The 17,977-nt window shown below is 41.3% G+C and overlaps 1 long non-coding RNA gene across 1 annotated transcript; it reads right to left on the bottom strand.

Annotated features, from left to right (window-relative positions):
* Positions 1-5,408: 5,408 nt before the first annotated feature.
* On the bottom strand, positions 5,409-16,741 carry LOC135993626 (uncharacterized). Its single transcript, XR_010606899.1, has 3 exons — positions 15,901-16,741; positions 8,727-8,947; positions 5,409-5,708 (listed from the first exon to the last, which is right to left on the bottom strand). It is a non-coding gene; the product is annotated as an uncharacterized LOC135993626 (long non-coding RNA).
* Positions 16,742-17,977: the final 1,236 nt, after the last annotated feature.

Raw genomic sequence — 17,977 nt, 5'->3', positions numbered from 1 at the left:
CTTGGATTTTTGTTTTAGTACTATGCGTATTTGTCTTAAACACTGTCTATGGACAAGGACATAATAAAGATGTGATATTGGGGAGAAAAGCTTAGTAATGGTAGTAAATATTTCTGTTAAAGCTGAGGGATGCTGGAGTAAATGGGTTAGCTGTGCGATTTTTGGTACAGGTACTGTAAGGAATGGATGTTATCCTTTATTCTGGTACTAAATGATTGTTATAATACATCATAAATTAATTTATCAGAGAGTCAGATAATGAGTCTCAGCAATGTAATGAGAAGAAATAGTATTTAACATTTCCTGAGCTATTGCAGTTCAGAAATATGTCCTTATAATTTTATTTCAGCTTTTTTTTTTTTTTTGCATAACAATATGTAGAAAGACCTTGTAGAAGCAATTGTGATTTGCTTGTGAGCAAGCGTTAAATGAAAATGAATCGGCAGCAAGGTAAGGTTTAATGGAAATGCAGACCGCACTTTGTAGTCAAGGTTGGTCTGAACAGAGTCCCTGTAATTTCCCCCCCACTTCTCGCTCTGAAATGTGGAGGAAGGGAGGGGGACACAGGGGGCATCTCCCTTGAGTAGCAGAAATGAAGATGCTGGGGTTTTAGTCAAGAAAATGACAATAAACTAAAAAATGTCAACGCCTTGGAAGACAAGAGCTTCTGCTTTGGCTTCAGATGGTGTGAAATACGGTTCAAAAAGTCATTGGCAAATCCGCTGGATTGCGTTGGGGAAAAATCCTGTTCTCCAAGGGAAATTATCATTTTTATGATTATTCCTACAATTACTGAGTGTATATGGCTACACAAATGCATATTTATAATGTGCACAGATACACTGAACTCGATCATCAGATTAGCATCTAAAAGGTATTTTCATGTAGAATATTAATGTAATTCTTCTAAAATATATTTTATTGGCTCTCAGTTTTATGTTTTACTATATATTGATTACATAGTTTTCAAATTTAGTCAAATACATTCATACAAATACTGTTTATAGTTTAACTCCTTGCAAAACTGGTAACTTTTAGACTTGGAAATTTATTAGAATGCCCATAATGAGGGGATTTCTAACTGACCTTGGCAAATAAACTGCTGTATTTATGAAGAGACAATGAATCTTCTGCCATGATAATTTCTGCTTTAGTTTCACTAAAATTATCAGTTTGGGGTTTTTTTTAAAAAAAAGAAGTTGTGAAAGTTTAAACGTTATTGTATCACTTGGATGTTTTCCTTAGCCTGCAAAATGGAAGATAATTCATTATCTTAAAACCTGTATCATTTCTGGACCAATTCATTAAGCTCTGTAACCTGAGTGTATTACTGAGTTTCTCTGTGAAAATCAGGATTTAAATTACATTTTTATTATTTGTGTCAGTATGTGTTGCAAAGAACTTAATATAAATCTTAACCTGAAGTACCTCCACTATGCTCCAGGACATATGATCTTGGCTTATTTGAAAGATGAATGCCTAGTGAAATATTCCATATGTTTCTATTGGGGTTTTTTTCTGTATATATAAGGATATTTATAACCTTGTATTAACAGAGTCATCATGAGAAATGCTTATTTCCTTCTTTAGAAGCCTGCTCAGCTATTTTTATATAAAATGTTGGTCTTCGCCTTAATTTTTTTTTGTGAAAAGTCGTGCCATAGATATTTTAACTTATCTGCAGATAGTTTATAGAATTTGCTTTGACTTGGATTTAGTTAATTAATTTTTCCTCAAATTGTTCAAAATTGTTTTCCAAATGCGTCTCAAGGTTGTTTTGCTTTCCTAATTTTTTTTTTTTTTTACGTTTTGGAAGATACCTTCATATGCATGCTTTGCTAGATCAGGTTTTTCCTCTGTAGTTTATTGTTTCTAGTTTAGAAAAACCTTTAATTGAAGGAAAAAAATGAAGTAATGCTTGTACAAATGTATCTAGAATGGCCCAAACGGTCAGAGTAAAGGGCTATTTAGCATTGGTAAATTTGTCTACTAGACTCAAGGATATTTTTCTACGTCTGTCAAGTTTGGGACTATGGAGAAATGAAATAAAGGTTAACTAATTCCTTTTCCTATACAAAGTTCTCAGTTTCTGTATTTATTATTGTCTTGTAAAATTTCAGTCCTGGTCCAAGTGTCAATAATTCGGTTCCTGTTAGGGCTCAGCGTCAGAGCCGGCACCTTCACCTTCTGCATCCCTGGGTCGTCACTTTTCACTCTGTCGCTGGGCAATCAGAATCTCCAGCAAATGCAAATAAAATCATTCTCCAGGTAGAACTTCGAGACAGTTTGTATTTACGCACAGGTTGAACACAGGTGTGGGACTGTCCTTGTGCTGGGCCGCAGAGTCATTTGCCATCCAGCACACGGACTTACCAAGAAGAAAATACTGCATTTTAACCAACATACAGTTCTCAGCAGCCCACAGAGTTTTCTGTGTTTGTAAAAACAGAAATCGAGACAAAACATCCCAGTGGAGTTTTGCAGCAAACCTGTAAGAGAGACCCTGTACTGACTTCAGCCGGCCCTTGTACGGAGGTTTTGTTGGTTCGGGCCGTGCTGGGAGGGATGCGGGCGCTGAGGCCGTCGGGGGATCTTTGGGGGGACACAGATGCTGTGAGGGATCGACTGGTCATTGCGAGGAGTTTAGGAATGTCTTAAACTGATTTCTTAGGAGTTTACGGAGAGGCTTTTCAGAGTTTTCTATGACTTGTAACCTTCTGTCCCTGGAAATACTTCTGAAGTGTTCTCCCTTTCCCGAACATGAATTTATGTCTAATGAAAACAATTAACATACAACAATAACAGCTTTGACTAATTCAGACGAACCATCAATGCCTAAGCGTTTCCTGTTGGGTTTTCTTAGTTATTTTAAAGAGAAATGTGTGCTCTCAGTTCCTGTTAATCACAATACCATTTCTGAGCACTTACTACCTTGAAAATCTCCAGAGCTAAATCCTGTCGCCTCTGACCTCAGCCAACAATCCACACCATTGGTTTGACACGCTGATGGAAATCTGGCGAAAATCATTAGTGCCGATGGCGATTTGCTTTTTGAGCACGTGTAGGTGATGAAAATCAAACCAGAGCTGTCCAAAGAGCTCACAGCGTGGTACCATGACTACGGGAAAGAATTTAACATGATTTCAAGAGCAGGACCAGCCAGAAAAAAATCACTGTAAGGAATCCCAGGTGAAACGGCATTGGTGGGTGGGTGCTGCCCTGCCAGGCTGGGCCTGAGACCAGCCACGTGTCCAGGACAGGTTCCCTGGAACAAGGATAGATAAACGAGGTTTAGCCTAATCCTGACTTTAGTCAAGGCTGCTTTTGTTTGCAGGCACTGCCAGGTGGCACTGTGGCCTCATCTGTAGGGATCGTGCAGACACACCTGCGCTCACCTGGCTCTTCAGCTGCAGAGATGGATAAATACACTTAATAAAATCCTCAGTGTTCTGAAGTCAACTGAATTCACCCAAAACTTGAAGCTGAGGCCACATCCAATTTCTGCAATGGTGGCTGCAGAGGAGATGGTGGGAGACAAAAAAAAAAAAAAAGCAGGAAGCAGACAAATAAATATGCCTGACAATGAAGATTTAGTGACAAATTTATAGGTGACATTGAACTTGAGTAAAAACCCACCCCGAGTGGGGACGGTGACTGGAGCTGTATTGCCATCTGGTGGCGAAAAACCGCAGTAAAGGGGGAAAAAGTGCCTTAAACTGACCCTACGCTTCATAATTGAAAATAAGCAATGATTACATTTAAATGAAAAATAAGTCTAATATTTAAAAGAAAGAACCTGGAACTCAGAAATCAGGAGACAGATCAGACTGAAAATGCAGCCTTAACTCTGCACTTTTAGTTATGAAAATTCCACTAACGTGCATGGAAAGGAATAAAACTAGAAAGGTTCGATGTGGAGTTCTCTGTCCTTAACGACGCCTTCAGATTTGACTTTGGTTTTAACAAGATCATCTGCAGAAGTTGGACCAGAGCATTCAAGTAACCAGATCAGTTGTAAAGTTGGGTTTTGGTTTTGTTTTGTTAGTTCGGCCCTGGGCAGGAGTCATGACTAAATAGGATTTCTCAAGACACTATCTGGTACTTTTGCTAAGCCAATGAAGAACATACAAGTACATTTCAGGAACACGGAATTTCCTGGATTGGTTCAAACCCAAAGGAAACTTTTTGCAGAAATTCAAGTGAAGCACCCGGGGACCTGCAGTCCGATGCGGAGCCTTCCGGCCCTTTTGCTTTCTTCCATCTCTGAACATCATGTTTCTGCAAGAAATGCCTGTTAAAGAAATGCTGTCAAAAAGATGATAAAATATTGTCTGAAGTCATCTGAGGAGTCCTGCTGTTGTGTGTGAAGGTCTGAAAAATTCCATAACTGTTGGCTTCAGCCAGAAGGAGGTTTTCTCACCAGGAAAGAGGGGGTTTTCTGGTTATTTACTTGCAGTTGTTTGTGTTATTTCAGCAGGGAAGAAAGGAGGAGGAAAGGGGAGGCTCTGTTTGCCTGCCAGGGAGATTTGAAAAAAAATCAGGCTTTATCCATTATTTTAGCTGGGGTTTTGGTCATTTTCCACTGGAAATCTGGAATAATCTTGGACCATGTAAAATTTTTCACTGAAAAAAGGTCATTTGACATTTTTTAAAAAACAAAAATTCTCAGTAACCCCAGTCTCACAACAGCCTCCTCCTCTTTCCTGTTTAATGTGAATTTTCAACTAACGGTCTGTTACCTCCTCCTTCAGCAGGGTTTTGGGTACAGCTGACCTCACGCTGCGGTGATGGGCGAGGGGAAGGGATCATGCACTGACACTTGCTTGAGTCAGCACTGCCTTTTGGTCTGGAAGGCCTGAAAAACAAGAGCACAGTGTTATTACTTGGGCAGGAGCCCAGCTGCATCATCTGCCCGCTCCGAGGGGAACCGGCGCGCGGGGGCACGGAGGAGCCAGGCGAAAAGCCCCATCTCCGGCAGCAGCATCGCCTGTTTTCTGGAGGGATGCACCAGATTCCATCTATCGTGTCCACGCAAATCAAAAACAAGGTGATCTGTCTCTCCATGTCTGCTAGTTCTTTGTTTCTCCCGTATCAATAAATTGCCAGCAAAACCGTGTGACACACTATATGCGCCGTGCAGAGCGCATGTGTTTGCTATTTATCGGGTGTCCCCGTGTTTCCGTGCTGTCCCCGTAGCAGCCAGGCTTTGCCATCCCCAGCACCCCTCCCCAGTTGCATTAGGAGATGTTTTCCAGCTCTAAGGCAGGAAGCGATCCAAGGGCAGAGCCATCCCACGCTCTCCAAAACCGCAAACAAAAATCCTGCAGCAGGGATGCGTGGTCATGTCGCTATTTGTGCCAGGGCTGAGCTGCTCCGCGGGTCAGGGATGGGTCCGGGGGGATGCCCTCCCAAAACAGCTGCTTAATTTCAAATCAGAGGATGTTTTCTTTTCTCCTTAAGTTGGCTTCTGAATAAAACCCTATTTGAGAACTTTTTTACCAGTTTGAGGCTTATGCATTGGAGCAGTCTAGATGGGAGCAGGTGGTGGGAACTGTCTCCTGTGGACTTGTCTCGTTTTCCCAGGTGACATTTGGTTCGGGAAATCAAGGCCACGGTTGTGTCACGGGCGCTTCTTTCCCCTCGTTGCTGAACAAGCGATGCTGGTGTGAGGTTCAGAGCAAGGCCAGCGGGGAAAAGGGGAGTGAAGGCTAAAAGCAAAGAGAATATAGATTGAATGAGGGAAAGAAAGGCAGCACGGAACAAAGTGTGAAAGATGAGAAAGCTGGTGAGAGGAGGTGGAGATCAAGGGTGGCGGAGAAGAACAAAAACCCCGTGGAAGCTCTTGGAACAGAGAGGAATTGAAAGTGAATTAAAAAAAGACAATGAGCACAAACACCCTCATCACAGATGAACGGAGCCTATAGTGGGAGAGTCACAACTGCCCCAGGAGGCCACACCTGGGGAAGCCAAGCCCTTGACATGGTACCTGAGAGCAGAAATTCACCGTCCTGCACTGTGCACGGCGGCTGCGGCACCACGCCTCGCAGCTTCGCCCCACGGGGACCGCAGGGAAATCCGCCTCTGTTTGATATTCTGTTAATGCTTTCACTCTGTAATACTTGCAAAACCATTGCAATCAAAATCCCTTAGACCTTATTTCCAATAATAGGAAGTGAATGGCTCACTGTGATCTGAACTATAAACAGATTTCACGAATTCTGCCAGAAATTTAATATTGAATTATTTCTTTATGCCCACATGTCTTTCCTGGTTTTCTTAATTCTGCCAAATATTTAGCTCAGCAACCTCTTCTCTCAGCAACCCACACTCCTAGCTACATAATCCCATTTTTGGACCATTTTTTCGAATTTTGGCATTTTCCCAGAGCTGGCCAAACAAGCAAAACTGATCTGAGAGAACTAAAACAAATGAACGTGTTCAGCTCTCGTTTGTGTTATTCGCGGCTCACACGAAGTCTGGGCTGCCAAGCAGCAGGATTTGGGTCTCACCAAGTAAAGCCGGGTGAGCTCCGTGCCCTGGCTGCCACGGGCCCCTGGCACAGGGTGGGGTCCTTAATTTTAACCCTTTGTGGGTGAGTTTGCCTTTTGCCTCCCACGAGCTCAGGGCCGCAAGAACTGGATGGGTACATTTTTCCATGCCCTACCGTCGCATTTCAAATATATGGTTTTCTGAGTTTTGTTTCTTTAAAACGCTAATTTATCTAAAATTTCTTCTCAGAAATCCCTGAGTGCTTGCTTAGAAAAGTCATTTATTGCTGCCATTGCTGCTATGAGCTCACCTGACACCTGCTATGATCTGTCTCTTCATCAAGAAACAGAATGAACGCACATGACAATTTTCAGAGTATGTGCTGCTTATTGTCTGACACATAGAAAAAACGGTGAGAAAATAAGCCTGGCTCAACAATCAGCTAATAAACCCCCCTGGTTTCATGCAAACATTCACAATGAAGTGTCTTATCGCCTTTGTATATTATGTTTCAATTCTTTCCCCCTCTTTGAATCAACTTTCAGTTGAAGAAGCCATTTAAGATAATGGATATTCAATCATTTGCTGTAGCCACTGGCTTGGGCGTCCTGCCATAGTGGGGAGGTGACAGAGCTGTTCCCTGACGAGGTCCCAGCCTGGAGACAGGGACAGGGTTGGGGACAGGGACAGGGACAGCCGGCATCGCCGACTGCTCGCTGCTCCCATGCTGCAGCGATGTGTTGATTCACTCTGTAATTGATTTGGGCAACACAAGGCATTCGGTTTCCAAGATACCACATCCTTCAGATATTTAAAAAAATCAGAACCCTGGCAGTATATTATATTTGAATGTCGATGGATGATGTGTGTGTATTTATATACACACACTCATAGGTCTCTGTGTGAACTGAAAAGGGATAGATGGGCAGGGAAGCATGTGTGGCTGCTGCATCGCAGCCGAAGCGGCGGCTGGTTCCGTGGGTGGCCCCTCGCTGAGTCACCGCGTGCTCCACGTCTCAGCCCGGCCTCAGAGGCTCCCGGTGGCTCTGCTGCCCTGGGCTTTGCACCACAGCTCTAATTAACACCCCGACCACGCCAAGTTATTAAAGAACAACTTCAGATTTTTCTTAAAAAAAAAAAAAAAAAAAGGCAGTGACCAGATTCCAGCTCAGCAAGGTCCATGTCTTTTGCTGGTTTTGCGGTTCCTCGCCATCTCCTCCTGACCCCGCGTTACTGAGCGGCTGCCACGTTCTACGTGGGGATCACTGCCTTTCAGCAGTTAACACTTGGCTTCCTAAATAAAGGAAATGTCTCAAGAAAAGAGAGGAAATTGCCATGATCTCCATCTGGCATGCTAGGAAAAAAAAAAATGTTTAAATATTGGTTGATTTGGTTGAGTATGATGAGCCCCCAGAGCTGCACATACATCTTTGTGAGCTGTTTTTGTAGAGGAAGAGGGAAAGCTCTGAAGCAGGCAGCAGGCAGGAGGGGAGGGGACACCCTGGCAAGCGGATGGGGACAGGGACACACGGGCCACCTCATCTTGGCCTGGCCCTGCAGGCACGAGGGGAAGCGGTCAGAGAGGCAGGGCTCCCAAACTCCCTGCGCTGGACGTCTGGAGCAAGAGCACCATTCAGTTAAATCCTGAGGCATGAGCCGCACTGAGGCAATGCAGAGTTTCGCCTTGTTTTGAGGCCAAGACAAGGTGTAAAATACATTAAGAATGGAGATAAAACAAAGGTTTGTGACCACCATGATTTGGATTTGACTTTTATAAGCAAAAATTCAAATACAATCCATTAGAAAATCTCGAGAGCTCTAAAGGCTGTTTTTACCTTTATCTATTAATAATGTTGGGTTATATATTATATTCCATATGCGACAAACGTTACACTGATTAGTACTTTTTCTAAAGGTATTTCTTAGTTCAAGGACAGAGACATTGAACTGGTTCAGCTCATGCCCTGAAATAATGTGAGTCACTCCAGCATTTTCTAGCCAAGATCTGACTTGATAACTTTAATTCTTTTTTTTTTTGCCGACTCCTTCAACTGGTTAGTCATCTAAAATATAACCAAAGGCTTATAAATGTGTATTTCTTGTTTGTAATAAAAGGAAGGATTGTATCCTTCAGGGGGTCTTGCAAGAACCATCCAGCATTGGCGGAGTAGATGTTGTATCGCGTGGGTGGGAAGCAAAGCTGAGCATTTCCAGCTCACATTCTGGCTGACACTGACCTTCCTCGGCTGCTGAGAGGTTTCTGCTCGTGCTGCACCAGGATTACGATACGTGTACGAATGGAGCTCCCCAAGGAGTCTCAATCTCTCTGGAAATCTGAAGGACGACGCAAAAAGGGTTTTGCAGCTCTAAGAAAGGGCTGCCAGCTGAAAGACGGGCAGTCTGGAGGCAAAACAGCCGCTTCTGTAGAACTCGACGTGCTTAGTAATTTTCAGCAGACCTGAGAAGAAATTAATACACAAACTGAGAAGCACTGCACTCTTATGGAGATAAAACAAAAGGAAGGAAGATGTTTTTACATAGAGAGTGGGATGCGAATAGAAACAAAGAAGGGCTGCATTAGGGCTGCATTAGGGCTGATCAACCTCCTTGTCCCTTGGGGGGTTAACGACCCCCGTAAAAGCTCAAACCACAATTTCCTGCCCAGAAACATTTTGAGGTAGGAGGGACTAAGGTCCTTGGGGTGTGTGTCAATAGAAAATAACTCAGTCCATGTGAATACTTCAATATGCTGAAATGAAAAAGCATTAGCCATTGTTTTGGCAGGTGCTTTTTAAAAGGAACCACCAGCCTGTGCAGATTAATCGCCCGCGTTGGAGCCGCACCTGGGCGAGGACCCGCCTGGTCACACTCAGCAGCCAAGGTGGTTTGTAGGTAAGCTCTCTTTTTTCCAACTTTTTTTTCCAATAATGAAATGTAGGTGTCACTTTGATATAGCAACAGCATTAAAAAAGCACCCTTGGAGCCTCAAAACAACTTTGGGAGAAGCCAGAACTGCGGGGTTGAAGTTAAACAAATAAGCAGACAAACCAGGAACGACAATTTTCATTTCCCCTGAGCTTTCCACCAATCTATCAGTGTGACACAAGGGGAGTCAGAAGGAAATGCTGAGCGCTCAATGCGACATTTTATGGAGGAAAAATCTTTTATGAAGAAAATATTTATGGCAAAATATTCTCCTGTATAGAAAAACAATACAACATGTTTACCCCATTGAAATCCCGTCTAACTTGGTAACAGGACTTGGGCACTGCAGGGGGCTGGGCTCAGATAAACATCAACCTTGCTCAAAAAAATGCCATTTCTTACTATTAATGGGTCCACAGTTTTATATGTAGCTGTTAATATGGATAGAATAATCTCTGAGTAAAACATCTTGCATATACTAAGCTAAATAAGCAACATTAATAGCTGGATGTAAAATATCTGTAAAACCATAAAATACTTTATAACTGTCTAATAAAAACACATAAATCAACAAGGACTTTGTCATAACACAAGAAATATGTTACTTCTGTTGCTGCAAGCTTAATAATTATGCTGAATCACCCATTGTTTGGTGATTCAAAATGTAGAAGGGTGTTTTGATTTAAATTTTTAAGAGTTCTCAGAGTTCATGTTCTTTAGAAAAGCATGACTGGAAGGCAGTTGTGGTGCTCTAAAATACACAATTTAGCACTAAATGCGAAGTTGCAGAGCTGCTCACCCAGCCACGTGCTGGCTAAAGCCCTCGCGGCTGAGCTCAGCGGCTACTTCAGCTTTCGTTTAACTTCCTTCTTTGAGTCAATTTGAACTTCAGCCTTTTATCATCTGCCTCTGTTTATGTGCATTTATAGTTACTTTAAAATTTTTAAATTAATATTTCAATGTGATTATTTAAAGTATTTTAATTCTGACTATCTCTTTCAATGGTTCCTATAATTACAAGGTACGTCATTCATTTTAAGTTTAAATATGCTTCCTTCCCACACAAACCCAGTGTTATTTCTTTTTTTCTTTATATTACTGTTAACATATTTTAAAAGTGAGTCTTATTATTCTTTCATATCAAGAAATCAGATCTTCCTCTTTTTTTTAAGAGTCTTACTTTTCGCTGTCCTTCCCAAGATGGTACTAGATTGTGTTGGCTGCAGGAAAAAATATCAAGGGCTCCTCCTCCTCCTTTTATTAGATAAAGGTTGATGCTCAGAATTACAAGGTTTTTTTAAAAAACCCCAGCATTTAATAAAAGTAGCACTTTATTGCCCAGCAATAAGATACACTGATGGCTCTAAACTCTTGGGTATTCAGCATCCATTCGTGTACGTGACGGGGTCGGGATCAGCTGAGCTACGGTTGTAGCTCAAAAGAGGTAAGATGCAAAACCAGCCCTAGAGCATGGTCCAGGGGTGCAGCACAGAGTCTTGGACCAAGGCATTATTGGGGTAAAAAAGTCATTTCACACTGCTCAAGCAGGAGCAAGTCTGTTCACGAAGTTCTCCGGGCTTTAAAGAGAAACAGCACGGCCAGGTCATTGCTGTAGAATTTCATTTTGATGCATCCTCTGCCTTTTCCCCTTTCTGGGTGACCACAGCGTTTCAGCAGGAGGATCCAGACCTGGCTCCTTGCTGCTGTCATCTTTGACACCTTCTTATGGCAGCCGTAGGGCTCAGTTCTGATATTTCTGAACTTGGTGAAACCCCACTAACCGATGAAATGTTGTAAACTTACACCAGGCTGGAGCTGAGCTTTCATAGCTTCATTAGGGTTTTCAAGGTATCCCCTCCAAGCATTATTCTTGCTGTTAACAGATTACTTGTTTACTCCCTAGTGGTCTGGTTTGCTGGGTAATAGCCGTTCTTTAAAAGTCTGACCTCATTCTATTAGATGCTTCCTCCGTTGAGTGCTCCCATTTCTCACTGAAGCCGATACACAACATTTACTAAAAAAGCCCTCCCATTAAAGCTGTGAGAATCTGCCTCTCAGATGGCTGGACTGTATTTTCTCCTTATCAGTAATAAGTCTGTTCATCTGTCATTTTTTACTGCTTTCATCTGTTCTGCCACGGCTACTGATCGATGCCTGTGACAGCTCATCATTAAAAGGAGAAGCAGCTCTTTCAGTGTCAAAGTAGCTTGTTGAAAACTCCTCATAATCGCTTGTCCTCATAGATTTACAGCAAATGAGAAAATATTACAAAGAACTGGGAACAGTCGCAAGTAATGTCCTTTCTTAACTTTGCATTCGGCTGCCCCATGACCGCTGTCTTGCATTAAAGCAGTAGAAAAAATAAGATAACAAAACGACTGAAAAGCATTTTGTGGCATTTCCCCGTATAAAAGATATGGTTTAAGATAAATTGCCATTGTAATTGCTGCTTCAGATTTGTCCAGAGAAAACACAATGTGACTGGGAGAAATAGTTCTGCCGTTGCTGGTGCTGTGGTATCAGATTGAACGGTCAGGACTGAGCTGGGAGCAGCAGTTAATTAGAAAAATAAGTAACAAGCGGTTTGGAGTTACAGTACATAGAGATTCTGTATTCAATACATGTGTATTAACATGAGGTAGAGGGACAGTTCAGAGACAAAATTGCATCTTTCCTTAGTCTTTTAAACAGAGCAGAACGTGACTGTAAAGGCTTCTCAGCCCGACATTTAGCCTAGCACAAAGTTTCCAATAACTTCTAGCCACTTACCTGCTCATCTGCATGTAATACTGTTATTTGTCTAATTGTTTCTATTCTTGTATGTTTGGTAGGTAAAAATGCAGTAAAGCCATTATGCAGGAAAAGAAAAGGAAAGTAGTTGAGATGATTATTCTGTTATCAGTCATGACTAAGACGAAGAGAGATACACTAGCAAGACATTGTTCCTAAAATAGATACCTTGCAAACAAGAAATGTCAGTCAAATGAGGTTTAAATTAAATTCCTGATAGCAATTACTTACAGAATGATCATGCTCCCATTGAAATTATTATGAATATTTTCACCATTTTTAATGGAAAAAAGAAGTTGGGCTTCAGTTACTGCTTCTGACATGTATTTCAGAACGTCCTCAGCTTTCACCATGTGCTTATATCCTGCTGAACTCAAAGTCACACTGCCAGAAAACGCACACGTGGCTGAACAGTGGCTTTAAGCAAGACTCTTTGCACAGGACAGTATGAAAATGAGTTTGGCTGAGAAACGGGCCCTCACAGGCAGTATCGAATGGCCACAAACAAGTGACCTCACTGGGAGGAGAAGTGATGAAGTGCAGAAAAGTGATGTGCATTCCAAATAAAGAACTGATGAGTCAAGTTGTGCCCCAATTGGAACAGAAGCAAAGTCAAGATAGCTTGAAAATAACCTTGCTCATAGTGGAGAAGAAACAGCAATCAATCTGAGTTGTGGTGACCCCAGAAGGCAGAACAGCGGTGCATTGGGCAGGCAGGCTGATTTCTCTTCCTCCCGAGCGGGGATTCTTTAAGTACGACTGCTGCAGCAATTATCTGAAGACCTAAACTAATATCACTGAAGCGGTATTCAGCGGCCAACTCGCTATTCCCACTAATGTACCTATTAGTCATGCAGTCAAGTCCTTTCGTTCCACAATAAGGAGTAAACAATATCTAAATATATTAGTTTAAATCAGTACCTTTATGCTGCAAGACACAAACAGCTACCACTGAATTATTTCTGACACATACTAAGTCCCTATATAATTTTCCAGGCTGAGACATTTTTCTAAGCATGGCTCAGTAGGAATTTAATTATTATCGTCCAAAAATGGGAAGAGTTTTCACCTGAGATGATTAGGATACTGTTTTGAGGCATGATACGTGGGCTCCTAGCTAAAGTTAGGAACTGGCAGCATCTTTGTCTCTGTATCATTTCAGAAGCGACACCCTCTACTGTCACAAAAACTTCCCTGAAGTTGAGATCACGATGATCTGGGGTGCAATTGATTCCTTAAAGTGTTCATTATTGTTGATACATTTGCATATTGGAACATCATGAAGGTTTATTCTGTGCTCTGAGGCAAAATTCACTGTGAATTTCAGTTGAAATTTTCAGGCTTGGTTTCAGTTTCAAGGATTAAACAGGTTTGAAGATAAATAATGAAGCAAGTTTTGAAAAATACAGAAGTATGTGAGATTTGGTTTAAAAAAATGAATGAATAAATAATCCATTGTTCGTGGTAGATTTGCCATCTGTTGGTGTATGCACACTGCTGCAGTAACTTCTTTCAGTATTTAATTACTTTTTCTAACCTGTATTGGGCCCAGTTAGCCTTAAGAGTTTAAATGAGAAATACAGTTGCTGAAGTTCTCTTTGGTAGTCTTTGGGAAAGAGCTGCAATACCAAAGAAATTCTTTCTGATGAATACTTAGAATGAGGTTTGGTAAAGCTGGGCCTTTGGGTTTTTCATGGTAAGTCATCACGTAGAGGTTGGAGCACAGCTGTGGTGGCTTTTCTAAAAACTGTACGCAAAGCCTGAGTATCCATCTCCACGGTGTTGCTCATGGATGTAAATCAAACTCCTCCTTACTCGATCGCTGCTTGTGCACCCAATCCTCACGGGAGGCCTGTAATTTACTTCAAGTCACTTGCCATTCCCCAAAGGACATTGATAGCTAATGACTACTCATTCCTTTCTCTATGTCATTTGTGCACATTATTGATAGTGATTTTATATTTACTTCCAAATCACTAGTGAAAATGTGTGCAGAGAAACCAGAATCTCCCCACCCTTCGTTTACAAGTGACTAAACAGCCCAGGAATCTTCAGCCTGGGAAGCAGAGCAGAGCACGGTAGGATGTGGACGTGGGATATACACCATGCATAAAATTGCCAATGACGTGAAGAAGGCGATTAATCACTCTCCCTTACAATATAAGGCTTGTGAACATCAGATGAAACTAAGCAGTAGGCTCAGAATGAGGTATTTTTACAATAAGGTTTAGTTGTGGAACTTGTTTTGAGATGTTATGGTTGCTGAAAATTTAAACATTCAAGAAGGTTTGGGCAAATTGATGGAAGAAATATCCATCAAGACTATTCTGTACAAGATACCACCTCTGGCTCAGGAAACCTGAACTGCTGGAGGCTGAAAACAAATTTTGGAGAAGTATCCTCAGCTACCGCGTACCCTGTTTGGATTTTCTGTCTGGTACCTGCTTTCTTTCTTTCAGGGCTGGAGACGAGATACTGGATCTTTAATTTGACTGGATGTAGCTTTTCGTTTGACCATACACAACTTCTGAGATGTGTCAGTGGGTGGTTTGTTTCACTCAGTTTGAGGGGGAGGAGGAAATTAAACTGCAGAACATTTGAATTCAAAATGCATTTTGAAATGAAGAAAAACTAGAAAGTTTTAAATGAAAAAAAATTAGGTAAGCATCAAAAAATCTAGTGCCTATCAGCAGTTTTCACTCCCTACTTAATGCATATGATCAGCAGAGATAAATGAATTGTATTTTCCATATGGCTGAGATCTTTCTTTAGCTCATTTTGGGCAAATGTGGCAAAATTTCCTGGTACATTTGTCCTGTGGTCCTAAAATAGCCTGAGAGAAGAGTGTTGCTTTGATGGTGAGAATGAAATAGCAAGTACCAAGGATCTTTCTTAAGGTGTTAATCTAGGAGCATCATCTCAAATGGGCTTCCTTTTTTATCCGTAAGTGAGCTTTTAAAAACTTGCTACAAAAGGACAAAATATGTAGATGGAGAAATACAAACATGAAGTCAAAGTGGGGATTCACTAAGGGCCTCTTCACTTGCACTTTATACATTTAGAAGAACCATAACTGAGCACAAAAGTGATTCCTCTTTTTTCTTCACATAACTGACTTCTCTTGCCCCTGTAGGGTGGGCCAAAGCACACAATAAACTGTTTAACATCACACTGTTTATATTATATTTTACATCACATTTCTGTAAATACAAACAAACTTAGCTCTATTTGCATTCTTTAAATATCAATATCTACAGGATGGGATATGGACTCTAACGTTTCTATTTTGTATTCAGACTAACTCAGTATTGACTAGAGATTTTGCCACAGTAAACTTAATCCAAATACAGACCAGCTCCTCCTCTGGAACAATTGTGGCGCAGACACAAGCACACAACTATACATTTTTGATGCATCAGGACAGTTCTTTTTCCTTCTCGTCTGGGAAGAAGTCATGCTAACAGAAGTGTGCTTTGTACCCACGTAAATTCATCCACACAATAGGAAAGAGTTGTATTGCTCGAGCTGTGCAAGTGTTGTTAAATTGCGCCGTACAAAAGATTAAAGGTGAAATGGTGGTGAACTGGAACAAACTTGCCCTGAGAAATTAACTGTATCCCCCCCAAACCACCTTCACAATAAATACCGGAGTTAATAGTCTGCCTTGAACAGAATCTACAAAAGCTAAATTTGTACCTGTTCTCTTTCAGGAGCTTTTCCATTGTAGTAAAACAGAATAAAAACTTCAGTCTTGGCTTGGGCAGTTTCCTCAAACTTTGCTTTTTGTGTAGTTTCTTTCCTGAGATCTCACTGAACCAGATACTGTTCACATATCCCCCGCTTCACGCTGGTTTTTCTGCTTTGCTTTCCAGGGTGGAGCTGCACTGTCCTGGCTGTGGGGAGCGTGGTTCGGATTCCAGTATCATTAGCTGGGGGGAGGATGATGATATTTATTTTTCCTTTCTTGAAAAATGTTCTGGGTGAATGAACACAAAGTGTGCAGGATTCTTCTGAAGAAATCTTGGTTTGGGACAAAGTCGACAGTCGGAGTCTGTGTTACTGACACTGAACAAGCTGCAGATCCTGTTTATTATTATTATTCCTTCCCTATGAAGCTCAGTAAAAGACCATTCTCAGCAACTTTGCCATGTCATAGAATTAAAGTGAATAAATATTTAGAAACTGGTTACTTTGAAACCTTCATCTAATAAAAGCACCTGACAGAGGAAAAAGTGGTTATAATGTCACACTGATCATACAATGACCTGCTGAGGAACATAATGGGCAGAACCTGCTGAACAAACTAAGGTAGTGGAATATAAAAAATATTCAGCTGAAAGCTGTACACCAAATGAGATCAGACATCCTCATCTGAAAACTGCACACCAAATGAGATCTGATTTTCGTTTGACCATACACAACTTCTGAGATGTGTCAGTGGGTGGTTTGTTTCACTCAGTTTGAGGGGGAGGAGGAAATTAAACTGCAGAACATTTGAATTCAAAATGCATTTTGAAATGAAGAAAAACTAGAAAGTTTTAAATGAAAAAAAATTAGGTAAGCATCAAAAAATCTGATACAGCCATGGGCCTGGGCTAGATTAGATGCTCTAGAAAAAGACACAAAAAATATCTAAATATCTAAATATTTAAATATTCATTTGAAACCCAAGACTCAAGGCCTTAGTCTTCCTAAATTAATGACTTGCTATTATATTGTTGATGTTTTATTTCTCTATAAAAGACCATTTGGGAGTAGGATCTTGCTAAGTTTAAAATTTCGGTTGCCTTTTTATTGAATACCTTTCGCTTTTTTGGCTGTGAGACCTAAAGAAATTCTGAATTTACTTTTTCTTCTTCAGTCTTTATTATATCTACACATATCCTAATTTCCCTTTTTATAGTCTTTGACGTGAATAACAATCCTAATTTGATTATTGCTTTTCTCTGAACTCTGGGCATGCAGAAAACTAGTTTGCAATCTCTTACTGTTTGAGGCAATGGGAAAAGCCAGACGCAGGGAAATGCCATCTGCAACACCAGTTGTCGACACAAGTTCTTGCTGAGCACTCAAGCACATTCAAAAAGTCACTTCTCACTTGATTTCCTTTATATGTAAATTAAGATCTGCCTCATGGCGCTGCTCAAGCACATACATATTTCATCTCACAGAAAAGATTTGACCTCTGGGCTCCCTGTGGACACTCACCGGTTAAACGAAAAGAGCTGTGGGTGAACCAAAGACCCACGGAGCTGAGCCTTGACCCTTCATCTTCCCTCAGTTACTTGCTCTAAAAGCTCCATATTCGCAAAAATAATGTTTACAAGTGACCCAGCCTAAATAGTTCTATATTTAGGGCATAAATCCTCTCTCGATATTAAGTATTGCTTACTTTGGTCCTATTAATACATTTTCTTGCATAATTTTTTATTTTCTGAAGGATGAACATTCCTGGTGCACACTCCCCCTTTCAGGTCAAAACGTTTGTCTTCCATGGTTGCGTTGCAGAGTTTTAAGCCCAGGTTTGCGATGGCAAAGCTGAGGTGCCCGCTGGCGGGTGCTGCGATGGCGCATTCACAATGGGCGACTCTTCAGCAGGGAACAGGGAATGGCTGGCTTGGCGAAACAGGTCATTCTCATTTGATCAAGGACTACAGCCGCACAGCATCTTGCAGTACACACTTGTGTGACGACTGACTTCCAGCCTTAAAAAGATATCATCTAGTGTTTCCCATCTCCTACGATCAAACAGTGATGGAGAAATATTGTTTTT

The sequence above is a fragment of the Caloenas nicobarica genome, chromosome 12, assembly GCF_036013445.1.
Source record: "Caloenas nicobarica isolate bCalNic1 chromosome 12, bCalNic1.hap1, whole genome shotgun sequence".
Taxonomy (NCBI): domain Eukaryota; kingdom Metazoa; phylum Chordata; class Aves; order Columbiformes; family Columbidae; genus Caloenas; species Caloenas nicobarica.
Note: the sequence above shows the minus strand (reverse complement) of the source record. Positions and strands in the feature narration are given on the sequence as shown.